This window comes from Procambarus clarkii, chromosome 6 (assembly GCF_040958095.1).
Source record: "Procambarus clarkii isolate CNS0578487 chromosome 6, FALCON_Pclarkii_2.0, whole genome shotgun sequence".
Lineage (NCBI taxonomy): Eukaryota > Metazoa > Arthropoda > Malacostraca > Decapoda > Cambaridae > Procambarus > Procambarus clarkii.
The window spans coordinates 7,890,130-7,903,276 of NC_091155.1; the positions used below are offsets into that span (position 1 = coordinate 7,890,130).

Sequence of the window (13,147 nt, forward strand, 5' to 3'; positions counted from 1 at the left end):
GTCCCCTTTCGACCCTCCCTCCCCTCACCCCATACTCTCCCTGTCCCCCCTCCCTCACCCCATATCCTCCCTGTACCCCTTTCCACCTCACCCCTTACCATCCTAGTCCCCCCTCCCCTCTCACCCCCATTCCCTCCCTGTCCCCTCCCTTCTATCATCCCCATACCTTCTCGGTCCCCTTCCTCACCCCATATACCCATATACCCCCTTGGCCCCCTCCTCCCTCACCCAATATCCTACCAGTCCCTCCTTCCCCCCCCCCTAGCCCCAGAATCCCCCAAGACCCTGTTAACCAACTCATAAATTCCCTTCCCAAACCTCACACTGCCCCCCACCCCAGACTTCCCAGCATTCCCCAACCCATGACCTCCCCCGCTTCACCACATGCCCTCCTGCTCCCCCAACCCATGTCCTAATTGACCTCCAACACCAGACCCTCAGTCACACCACCCTAAACCTCTCCCAGCCACACTGCCCCAGACCCCTCCCAGCCACACCACCCCAGACCCTCCAAGCCCCTCCTGTACCAGATCCCCCAGGTCTTCCTTCCTAGGCCCTCCTCTCTCAGCCTCCACTTGTCCCCCACCTCCAGAGGGATGAACAGAAACTGAGGATGAACAGAAAACCAACCTGTCCTCTTAAAAAGAACGTCGCTTTTGGCTGTTTGCCCGTATGGCCGAATATGGACGTAATTTGAAAATGACAAAAATAAATGAAAATAAATTTGTGATTTTTTTTTTCAACAACAGTAAGTTAAGGGTCCTCTGATAGGTTAGGTGGGCAGGAAATTCTCATAAAGTTTCAAGACGGTATGAAAAACGTTAATGGAAAGTTGCCTCTTCTAAGCTTGCCGAGTAGGCCGGACGACTCAAACAGAAAACGGGACAGTACGTCACTTTGTGAGTCGATTTTATTTCAAATTACGTCCAAATTTGGCCATAGCGCGCATACGAGCCAAAAGTGACGTTATTTTTAAGAGGACGGGTTGCTCAGTCAGCTTCAAGGTAATGTATTTGAAGATACATGGGATCACAAGGTCCTCCCATGACGATAGGAGGACCAAGAGTAGTAGTAGCAGTGATATATAACCCACCACCAAATGACAGAAGATCCAGGCAAGAGTACGATAGAAACAACATGGCAGTTAACACTATAATTGAGAGAGCCGCCGCTGTTGCCCGTAGAAATCAATCCCATCTGCCCATCATGGCGGACTTCAATCATGGAAGAATAGATTGGGAAAACACGGAACCGCATGGAGGTGAGGAAACATGGAGAGCTAAACTGTTGGAAGAGGCAAGAAGAAACTTTTAAAGTCAGCACATGAGGGGACCCACACGAATGAGAAGCAATGATGAACCAACAAGACTCGACCAAGTTTTCACTTTGAACAACTAAGACATAAAGAAATAGAGTTCGAAGCCCCCCCATTGAAATGAGTGATCCCAGTGTACTGATATTTGAGTACCTGGTCGAAGTTGGGTTAAGGTACTCAAGGAAGGGACCAGAAAACAAAAGGCCGGCATTCCGAAAGGAAAACTATGAGGAGATAAGGAAATTCCTAACAGATATAGCTTGGGAAACAGAGCTCAGAGGAAAGACAGACCAAGACTTGATGGACTACATCACACAGAAGTGTAAGGAGGCAGCAGACAAGTTCGTCCCAGTTCAAAAAAGACAAATATGAAACGTTGATGAGAAACTCATGGTTTAATCAGAGACATAAGCTAGCAAAGTAACTAAGTTCAAGGGCATGGAGAAACTATAGAAATAACAGGACACTAGAGAGCAGAGAAAAGTATCAGAGTGCCAGGAATGAATATGTCTGGGTGAAAAGAGAGGCAGAGCAACAAAATGAAAGTAACATAACGAGCAAGGCAAAGAATCAACCTATATTGCTGCACAGCCAAATCAGGAGAAAAACAACAGGGAAGGAACAGGTAATGAAACTGAGTATAGGGGCAAACAGTTTCACTGCAAACGACAAGGATGTGTGCAAAGAACTCAATAAGAAATTCCAGGAGGTCTTCACAATAGAGCAAGGAGAAGTCCCAGCGATAAGAGAGGGAATATTTAACCAAACACCACTAGAAGAGTTTGTGATTACCAGTGGGGAGGTGAGGAAGCATCTGCTAGGTTTGAATGTGACAAAGGCCCGGATGGAATCTCACCATGGATACTAAAGGAAGGAGCAGAAGCTCTGTTCCTGCCACTCTGGTGTTTACAAATCACTGGTAACAGGCGAACTGCCAAAAATTTTGAAGACGATCAATGTGGTCCTGATATACAAGAAGGGTGATAGACAGAAGGCACTGAACTACAGGCCAGTGTCCCTAACTTGCATATTGTGACGGAGTTCCCCCCCTTATAATTCTCCCACGCCTGCAGTAAGAGTCATGTCTACTTTTCCCAAGCGTTCTCTACGTTGCAGGCTACAATTTGATATATGGGAGAGAGTGAAGTGTTCTCGGAGAGCCGAGAAATTTGTGAAATAGTAATATTTTGGCCTGTGGTTTAGGCCCTTTAGGGAGCCAAGATGGCGCTGGCTTCCCTGATCTCCCGCCAAAACCGTGTGACGTCAGTGGCACCGGATTGGTCACCGACAGCAATGTGGCACCGGGAGCCAATGAAAACATCCCGTGGCGAAAGTGACGTCACGAAGGAAGGGGGTCCGGCCAGCGCGCCGGGCTGGCGCCAGCAGTCAGACACGACACGTCATAGAGGTCGGACGTGCGACGAGTGGTCTTGTCTGTCGGACAGCTGTTTCCCACTACCGTGGATTTACGCGTCACCTGAAGTCCGCCAGTACTCTGAGAAGTCTTCCCTAGTTCATGTGTTGAACCAGAAGAGGGAATTGACGGTTATTTGAGCAACAAGTGCTCCAGTCAGGTACTGTGCCAGTAGCAGTGAAGCCGTGCAGTGACGTATGTTGACGTCTGTGGCAATTCACCAGTTCGTGACAGCGTAGTGGCTGACAGAGCCACTGGGTAGCTGAGGAAGAGAGGACTATTTGGGGAACCGGACGACTGTAGCTGAGACGTAGGCGACAGCCGTTGCTGGGAGAAGACGACGGCCAGGAGACCGACTCCAACCTTCAAGAAGTCAAGGAGGAGGACGGACCTGCAGTGAGGAGGCACGGAGACGACGCGCTAAACGGTGGGACGACGAGAGGCTCTGGTAGGACACGACGACGTGTAGTGTGGGGGCGTTCCCGACACGAGGACCAGGAGCTACATCTCGACTCTCATCGGAGGATAGGGTGAAGTAGGTGGTTCTAGTTCCCTCCCCATTCCCCTTTAGTTAGCTATATTATTTGGCTATATTATCTAGCCTGAAGATTTTATATGTCGTGAGCAAGTCTCACTTATGTCATGGTAAAGCACCAGGGTGCTAGACAGTACTATCAAGAGTGCTTGTAATATTCATGTTGATTATTGGTGTGTACAGGCACCAGGAACCAGTGATAAATTTACTGTGTTGTGTATATCTTTCTATAGATTTTGATATGAACATATAGTGGTAAATTATATATAATATTATGCCAGTATTTGGAGGTTAGGCTATGTGCCCAGAAACTATTTATTTTCCATGTATTGATGATTGATTTATATACCATATATATGTCTATGTTCATTCAGTGAATAATCATTTGCGAGTACAGTGAATTATTGCGTTATCGCCCACGAGAGAAAGTACTGAAAACTCCCGTGTAAATATTTCATAATATATTGTTGGATAAATAACAGTGTAAGACCATTACAGTGAATCATTGTAGAATTGATTGTAGAAAAGACTGTTTGAGCCTGAGTACAGTGTAACTAAGTAATTCGGTTTATTTGTGCCAATATAGAGTGTGCGAGTTTCTAGTAATATTGGAGAATTTAAAGAAACCGCGCGCGTGAATCTAGCAAACAAGCAAATTTCGCGCGGAGTGACCATTGCGATCAGCTGTTCTTGACACTTGATGAGGAGGGGAGAGTGTTGCCCTCTAGCGGTCGCATAATATCCGTGGGAATTACCGGCCGAGTCAGGATCAGTTGATTTATCAATTATTGTGTGGCCTTGTGACATCTTTCATACATTTTAAGTAAAATACAAAACTCTCTTTGTGTTTTTATCATCCCCTCCATTGATCTTGTGGCTATACTAAACCTGTAAGCATAGAGTGATAACAACAAGTACCTGCCTGATTCCTGATCTTTGAGTATGACCTTGCCAAGGCTACCACTGAATACACCAGTCCACTGATGGTGTTATTGGCCACCTTAAACACCAATTGGCGACCTTGTGATTAACCGTAGAGCCCTATTGTTGGGGAGGGCACACGACAGTCGATGTGATCGAGTCGTGTTCTCACTCTTTCTTAATAAGAGGCCGTTAAGATTGACTGGGAGACTCTCCTGGCGTGCAGTGGCGCCGTGAGGATCGAGGGAAGACCCGCAGGGCTATGGTGAGTTACCTTGAGCGTAACTATTGCTCACCCCGGAGTAAGGGTAGAGAATAATAGAGAGGTGAAACCCCCAACATTGGCGACCTTGCCAGGATACCGATCGAAGTAAAGGTTGCAGTGGTACTTGGCAGTGGTGTTAGAGATCAGGTGAAGGTTATCACTCGTAGCACAAGATGGAGGATGATAAAGTAGCGAGGTTTATTGACTCTAGAGACGAACAGGTGCTGGAAGAGTGCACCAAGGCACAGTTACAGGCTATAGCGGATCATTTTGGAATAAAGCTGAAATCTGCCCGAGTTGGTGAAAGAAGACTAGAGATAATGGCTCAGCTAAAGGCTCGAGACGAAGCTTTGGGGGAGGAACGGCCCCAAACACCTGCCAGTGAGGGTGAACACTTGAGTATTGGTGGAAGCAGCAGGGGATCCAGCGGCAGCAGGCACAGCATTAAGCTGGAAATAATGAAGCTGCAGCTAGAGGCACAGCAGCGCAAAGAAGAGCGAGAAGCGCAGCAGCGTAAAGAAGAGCGAGAAGCAGAAGCGCAGCTGAGGAGAGAAGAAGCACAGCAGCGCAAAGAAGAACAAGAGCGAGAAGCACAGATGAAGCGTGAGGAGCGAGAAGCACAGATGCAGCGTGAGGAGCGAGAAGCACAGCTGTGCCGGGAAGAACAGGAGCGAGAAGCACAGACGAAGCGTGAGGAGCGAGAAGCACAGCTGCGCCGGGAGGAACAGGAGCGAGAAGCACAGCTGCGCCGGGAAGAACAGGAGCGAGAAGCACAGACGAAGCGTGAGGAGCGAGAAGCACAGCTGTGCCGGGAGGAACAGGAGCGAGAAGCACAGACGAAGCGTGAGGAACGAGAAGCACAGCTGCGCCGGGAAGAACGAGAGCAAGAAGTTAGGCTGAGACAAATGGAAATAGAAGCCAACCAGGAGGTGGAGCTGAAGCGAGCTGAACTGGGACTAGGTGCCCCTGCCCCGCCACAGGAAGACCGACGAGTGAGGGAACGAGACCTGCCGGTCTTTGTGCCTAGTGAAGCCGAAAGTTTCTTCGATCACTTTGAGAGAGTTGCTGCTATGAAGAGGTGGCCGAGGGCGGAGTGGGCGGAGTTGGTCCAAGGGAGGCTCACAGGGGAAGCTCGCCAAGCCTTCACTATGCTCGACTTCCAAGAATGCACTAACTACGATGCGGTAAAACGAGCTGTGCTCCGTTCCTTTAAACTCACGCCAGAGTGTTACCGGAAGAGGTTTAGAGAATGTACCCGGTCGCCAGGAAAATCGTATGCGGAGACGGCGAGGGACATGGAAAGAAAGTTCCTTAAGTGGATGGACTCTGAAGAAGCGGGGTCGGCCGAAGAAATCAAGGAACTAATGGTCATGGAAAAGTTTATGTCCGTGCTCCCTCCTGAGATCAGGATGAGGGTAAAGGAGGCGGACATAAAGGACCTGAGGGCCGCAGCCGACCGGGCCGACATGCTAGAAGAAGCCCTACGCCCACGCCGAGAGGGACAGAACCGACCACCCGCATACGTCGGAAACGATCGGAGTTATAGAAGGACGGATGGATGGAGGGCAGGAACGAGTTCTCCCAAGTCCCATTTCTCAAGTTGGAACACCCGAGGATCAAAAGGTGCTGTAGCGCCGATAGAGGAGAACCAAGCTGAGAGCTCGGGAACTGTTACTGCAGGGAAAGAAACGACAAGTGAGGCGGGAAAGACACAGGGTGTGACGGTCTCTGGAGGCAGTGCTAAGGCGAGCGGTGGCGGATGGTCTCCGCCGAGGGGCCGCTGCTACAACTGCGGAATATTCGGACACGTCGAGCGGGAATGCAGACGCCCTAAGCAGCGGGGACACGTTGCTTTAGTGATGTTCGAGGACCAGAGGGCCGAGGGAGTGCGGGATGAACCCGTGCTGAATGGGGAGAAGAAAGTTCACCCATTCATGTGTCAAGGAACCGTAAGGATGGGGGTCGCAGACCCCATCCCCGTGAAGATGCTAAGAGATACCGGGGCTGACTTTACCCTGGTAAGTGAAACCCTGTTCCCCGAGGGTTACGAAAGTACCAGTGTGGGGGTGGCTAGTGTGACCACTGTGGGAGGCCCAGTGAGGATGCCCCTACACCAGGTAACTTTAAATTCCGATTATGGCTGCCAGACCCTAGAGGTGGGAGTCTGTACATCAATGCCCAAGATGGAGGCACAGGTCATCTTGGGGAATGACGCATGTGGAGGATACGTCCTCCCGCATCTCGTGAAAGGCGAAGAGTGCCCAGAACAACACGAGGAGACAGGCGAAGATTCGAACGTCTGTGGGGACGAGAAGGGAATCGCACCGGTGGCGATCCCAGTTTGTACTGAGACACCGAGACAACGCGAAGAGAAAGGAGGTTGTGGATCTGATGGGGCTGAGGAGTCGGTTGACAGCCTGGGAACAGATCACCTCTGCGTAGGACCCAGAGAACGAGTGGAGGGCGAAGGTAGCCCAAATGGTGAGTTGCAGGTGACACTCACCGGTTCTCCAGGGGTAAACCGCGCTCGTCTCGGAGAGTTACAGCAGGAGGAGTTCCCCGAATTGGTTAGTAAGGCCGAAGGAGGACGTGTGGGTCCTGAAAAGGCTTACTTTCCATTTATCTATATTATATATGCCATGCTATTCATGATGAAGGAACGATGGACACCAGGAGCAACCGTGGGAACGGTGAATAAATATGTCCAGAAGTTCAAAGAACGTCTCACTAGAGCGAAGGGACTGGCTAGGAAGCTCCTGAAGAAGGCGCAACGTAAGATGTCGAAGTGGTTCGACAGGAGAGCTGCGCAGAGGGATTTTCAGGCCGGATCCAAAGTATTGGTTGTGCTGCCAGGTAAAGGTAGAGTGACCAGGTCGCGGTTCAAGAGACCATACCGAGTGCTGCGACGGTTGGGTCCAGTGTCGTACGAGATTGGGAAGCCGGATGGACCCCGAAAGAAACAGGTGTGTCCCGCAGACCGCCTAAGACCTTTCTTCACTGTGGAAGGAAGAGCCGTCAAGCAGGACGGAAAGAGGTCCCGAGAAACCCAGCGGAAGACGGGTCTGAGTGTACCGAGGGACCGAGAACTCCCGGAGGAGGAAAGTAAGTGGTCCAGGGCGAACGGCACCAGTCTCACCCGCACTGAGAGTCTGACAAGGATCAAGGTCAAACAGATCAAGGGGAAGGACAACGTAGTAGCGGATGCCCTATCCCGCATACACTAAACAGACATGACTCTTATTTTAAGGGGAGGGGTATGTGACGGAGTTCCCCCCCCTTATAATTCTCCCACGCCTGCAGTAAGAGTCATGTCTACTTTTCCCAAGCGTTCTCTACGTTGCAGGCTACAATTTGATATATGGGAGAGAGTGAAGTGTTCTCGGAGAGCCGAGAAATTTGTGAAATAGTAATATTTTGGCCTGTGGTTTAGGCCCTTTAGGGAGCCAAGATGGCGCTGGCTTCCCTGATCTCCCGCCAAAACCGTGTGACGTCAGTGGCACCGGATTGGTCACCGACAGCAATGTGGCACCGGGAGCCAATGAAAACATTCCGTGGCGAAAGTGACGTCACGAAGGAAGGGGGTCCGGCCAGCGCGCCGGGCTGGCGCCAGCAGTCAGACACGACACGTCATAGAGGTCGGACGTGCGACGAGTGGTCTTGTCTGTCGGACAGCTGTTTCCCACTACCGTGGATTTACGCGTCACCTGAAGTCCGCCAGTACTCTGAGAAGTCTTCCCTAGTTCATGTGTTGAACCAGAAGAGGGAATTGACGGTTATTTGAGCAACAAGTGCTCCAGTCAGGTACTGTGCCAGTAGCAGTGAAGCCGTGCAGTGACGTATGTTGACGTCTGTGGCAATTCACCAGTTCGTGACAGCGTAGTGGCTGACAGAGCCACTGGGTAGCTGAGGAAGAGAGGACTATTTGGGGAACCGGACGACTGTAGCTGAGACGTAGGCGACAGCCGTTGCTGGGAGAAGACGACGGCCAGGAGACCGACTCCAACCTTCAAGAAGTCAAGGAGGAGGACGGACCTGCAGTGAGGAGGCACGGAGACGACGCGCTAAACGGTGGGACGACGAGAGGCTCTGGTAGGACACGACGACGTGTAGTGTGGGGGCGTTCCCGACACGAGGACCAGGAGCTACATCTCGACTCTCATCGGAGGATAGGGTGAAGTAGGTGGTTCTAGTTCCCTCCCCATTCCCCTTTAGTTAGCTATATTATTTGGCTATATTATCTAGCCTGAAGATTTTATATGTCGTGAGCAAGTCTCACTTATGTCATGGTAAAGCACCAGGGTGCTAGACAGTACTATCAAGAGTGCTTGTAATATTCATGTTGATTATTGGTGTGTACAGGCACCAGGAACCAGTGATAAATTTACTGTGTTGTGTATATCTTTCTATAGATTTTGATATGAACATATAGTGGTAAATTATATATAATATTATGCCAGTATTTGGAGGTTAGGCTATGTGCCCAGAAACTATTTATTTTCCATGTATTGATGATTGATTTATATACCATATATATGTCTATGTTCATTCAGTGAATAATCATTTGCGAGTACAGTGAATTATTGCGTTATCGCCCACGAGAGAAAGTACTGAAAACTCCCGTGTAAATATTTCATAATATATTGTTGGATAAATAACAGTGTAAGACCATTACAGTGAATCATTGTAGAATTGATTGTAGAAAAGACTGTTTGAGCCTGAGTACAGTGTAACTAAGTAATTCGGTTTATTTGTGCCAATATAGAGTGTGCGAGTTTCTAGTAATATTGGAGAATTTAAAGAAACCGCGCGCGTGAATCTAGCAAACAAGCAAATTTCGCGCGGAGTGACCATTGCGATCAGCTGTTCTTGACACTTGATGAGGAGGGGAGAGTGTTGCCCTCTAGCGGTCGCATAATATCCGTGGGAATTACCGGCCGAGTCAGGATCAGTTGATTTATCAATTATTGTGTGGCCTTGTGACATCTTTCATACATTTTAAGTAAAATACAAAACTCTCTTTGTGTTTTTATCATCCCCTCCATTGATCTTGTGGCTATACTAAACCTGTAAGCATAGAGTGATAACAACAAGTACCTGCCTGATTCCTGATCTTTGAGTATGACCTTGCCAAGGCTACCACTGAATACACCAGTCCACTGATGGTGTTATTGGCCACCTTAAACACCAATTGGCGACCTTGTGATTAACCGTAGAGCCCTATTGTTGGGGAGGGCACACGACAGTCGATGTGATCGAGTCGTGTTCTCACTCTTTCTTAATAAGAGGCCGTTAAGATTGACTGGGAGACTCTCCTGGCGTGCAGTGGCGCCGTGAGGATCGAGGGAAGACCCGCAGGGCTATGGTGAGTTACCTTGAGCGTAACTATTGCTCACCCCGGAGTAAGGGTAGAGAATAATAGAGAGGTGAAACCCCCAACAATATCATGCAAGATATTGCGTATGGCTGGTCGTATTTGGGGGAATATTAGGATTAAGGACTTGCCTGAAACAATATGCATGCTAGTGGCTATACAAGAATGTAGGAACTCTTGTATATATAAATAAATAAATAAATAAATAAATAAATAAATAAATAAATAAATATATAAATAAATAAATAAAAAGATGATGGAGAAGCTTGTGCAAAAAAAAAACTAACTAGTGGAATATCTGGAGCAAAAGAACTTTGTAACACAACATCAACATGGGTTCAGGGATGGCAAATCATGCCTCTTCAGGATTAATTGAATTCTATGACCAGGCAACAAAAATCGTGCAAGAAAGAGTGGGGGTGGGCAGACTGCATATTTTTGGATTGCCTTTGACACAGTACCACATAAGACCCTGGTGCACAAGCTGGATATGCAGGCAGGAGTGAAAGAGGAGGAACGTCACTGGATAACGGTGTACCTAAGCAACTGAAGACTGCGAGTCACTGTGAAGGGGGAGGCCTCGGAGTGGTGAGGCGTCACGATGGAGACCCACAGTCCCCTCCTAATAGAACGAGTCTATTCCCCAGAGGGAATAGACTCGTTCCTCTCAATGTTTGCTGATGATGCAAAAATTATGAGGAGGATTAAGACAGAGGAAGATAGTAGAGGCTACAAGATGACCTAGACAAACTGAATGAATGGTCCAACAAATGGCTACTAAAGTTCATCCCAAGTAAATGTAAGGTGATGAAACTAGGTGTTGGAAATAAGAGTCTAGACACTGAGTACCGAATGGGGGATGAAGTCATTTACGAAACGGACAGAGAGAAAGATCTAGAAGTTGATATCACGCCAAACCTGCCTCCTGAAGCCCACATGAAAAGAATAACATCTGCTGCATTTGAGAGACTGGCTAACATCAGAACAGCCTTCAGAACAACCCGTCCTCTTAAAAATAACGTCACTTTTGGCTCGTATGCACGCTATGGACAAATTTGGACGTAATTTGAAATGAAATCGACTCACAAAAGTGACGTACTGTTCCGTTTTCTGTTTGAGTCGTCCGGCTTACTCGGCAAGCTTAGAAGAGATAACTTTCCTTTAACGTTTTTCATAACGTTTTGAAACTTTATGAGAATTTCCTGCCCACCTAACCTATCAGAGGACCCTTAACTTACTGTTGTTGAAAAAAAATCCCAAATTTATTTTTATTTTTTTTTCATTTTCAAATTACGTCCATATTCGGCCATATGGGCAAACGGCCAAAAGCGACGTTCTTTTTAAGAGGACAGGTTGTCAAGGAATCTTTCAGAACCTTGAATACCACGTATGTAAGGCCAATCCTAGAGTATGCGGCCCCAGCATAGAGCCCGTACCTTGTCAAGCACAAGACGAAGCTGTAAAAGGTTCAGAGGTATGCCACTAGGCTAGTCCCAGAACTAAGAGGCATCATTTACGAGGAAAGGCTTAGTGAACTGGACCTCACGTCGCTGGAAAACAGAAGAGCACTAGGAGACATGATCACCACATACAAAATTCTCAGAGGAATTGACAGTTTAGACAAGAATTTCTTTTTTAACACTGGTGGTACCTGCACAAGGGGACACAGGTGGAAGCTAGGTACCCAAATGAGCTACAGAGACATTAGAAAGAACGTTTTCAGTGTCGGAGTAGTTAGTAAATGGAATGTACTAGGAAGTGATGTGGTGGAGGCTGACTCCATACACAGTTTTAAATGTAGATATGATAGAGCTCGAGAAGCTTAGGAATCTGTACACGAGTAGATTGACGTTTGAGAGGCGGGACCAAAGAGTCAAAGCTCAAGGGAAGCAGTAGCACAACTAAGTGAGTGCAACTAGGTGAGTACATGAGGGTTTATGGATTAGCGGACAGCGCTCTGGGGTCGTAGTATTTAGGGCCCGTGTTCGAATCCCAGCAGAGGCAGAAACAAATGGGCAGAATTTCTTTCACCCTGATGCATCTGTTCATGTAGCAGTAAATAGGTAGCTGGGAGTTAGACAACTGCTACGGGCTGCTTCGTGGAGATGTGTGTGTGAGTGCGCGCGAGTTTAAGTATGTCTATGTAGTAGACATAACAGTTGAAAAATAAATTGTTTAGGAAGGCGGGGTCCAAGAGCTAATAGGTCTATTCTGCAGATACGAGTAGTAAATACACACGCACACAAACACATACATGCACTCAACATGAATACATACATACACTCACATTAAGAAGCATAAAAGCATTAACCAAATTAAACTCGTCCTAGTAAAATATGCCGCTGCCTGAAGGTTTAGGAACATACATCATATTCACTTCTTGCCTCGTAAGGATGAGGTGTTTATGGATTATTATGCTCATCTCAGTGGCTCATCCCTGCCGGGGGTCGAACCCGGGACCTTTGGATTAGAAGTCCAACGCGCTTTCCACTGCGCCACAGGGACTCGCTTGAAGATCTCAGGAATACATTTGTGAATTCTCGCAAGTATGTCCTCTAATAATAGCGTACGTATTGACGAGGACGAGTGTAGCGAGTGTGGCTAAGATGAAACTGAACTGTTAAAGAGGCACACCCAGGGAGGTGTGTGTGTGTGTGGTTAATCTGCGTTCAGGCTGGTAACGCTTCTGAAAACAAGACTGTAAACTGTACAGTGATGCTTATAACTGGTGGAGAGGCAGTGTTTGGTGAGTGTGTGTAGTAAACTGGTGGAGAGGAAGTGTTTGGTGAGTGTGTGTAGTAAACTGGTGGAGAGGAAGTGTTTGGTGAGTGTGTGAAGTAAACTGGTGGAGAGGAAGTGCTTGGTGAGTGTGGTAAACTGGTGGAGAGGAAGTGTTTGGTGAGTGAAGTAAACTGGTGGAGAGGAAGTGTTTGGTGAGTGTGTGAAGTAAACTGGTGGAGAGGAAGTGTTTGGTGAGTGTGTGAAGTAAACTGGTGGAGAGGAAGTGTTTGGTGAGTGTGTGAAGTAAACTGGTGGAGAGGAAGTGTTTGGTGAGTGAAGTAAACTGGTGGAGAGGCAGTGTTTGGTGAGTGTGTGTAGTAAACTGGTGGAGAGGAAGTGTTTGGTGTGTGTAGTAAACTGGTGGAGAGGAAGTGTTTGGTGAGTGTGTGTAGTAAACTGGTGGAGAGGCAGTGTTTGGTGAGTGTGTGTAGTAAACTGGTGGAGAGGCAGTGTTTGGTGAGTGTGTGAAGTAAACTGGTGGAGAGGCAGTGTTTGGTGAGTGTGGTAAACTGGTGGAGAGGCAGTGTTTGGTGAGTGTGTGTAGT

The 13,147-nt window shown here is 48.0% G+C and overlaps 1 non-coding gene across 1 annotated transcript; it reads right to left on the reverse strand.

Annotated features, from left to right (window-relative positions):
- Nucleotides 1-12,253: 12,253 nt before the first annotated feature.
- Nucleotides 12,254-12,326, reverse strand: TRNAR-UCU (transfer RNA arginine (anticodon UCU)). The gene has a single exon. It is a non-coding gene; the product is annotated as a tRNA-Arg (tRNA).
- Between the last annotated feature and the right edge of the window lie 821 nt (nt 12,327-13,147).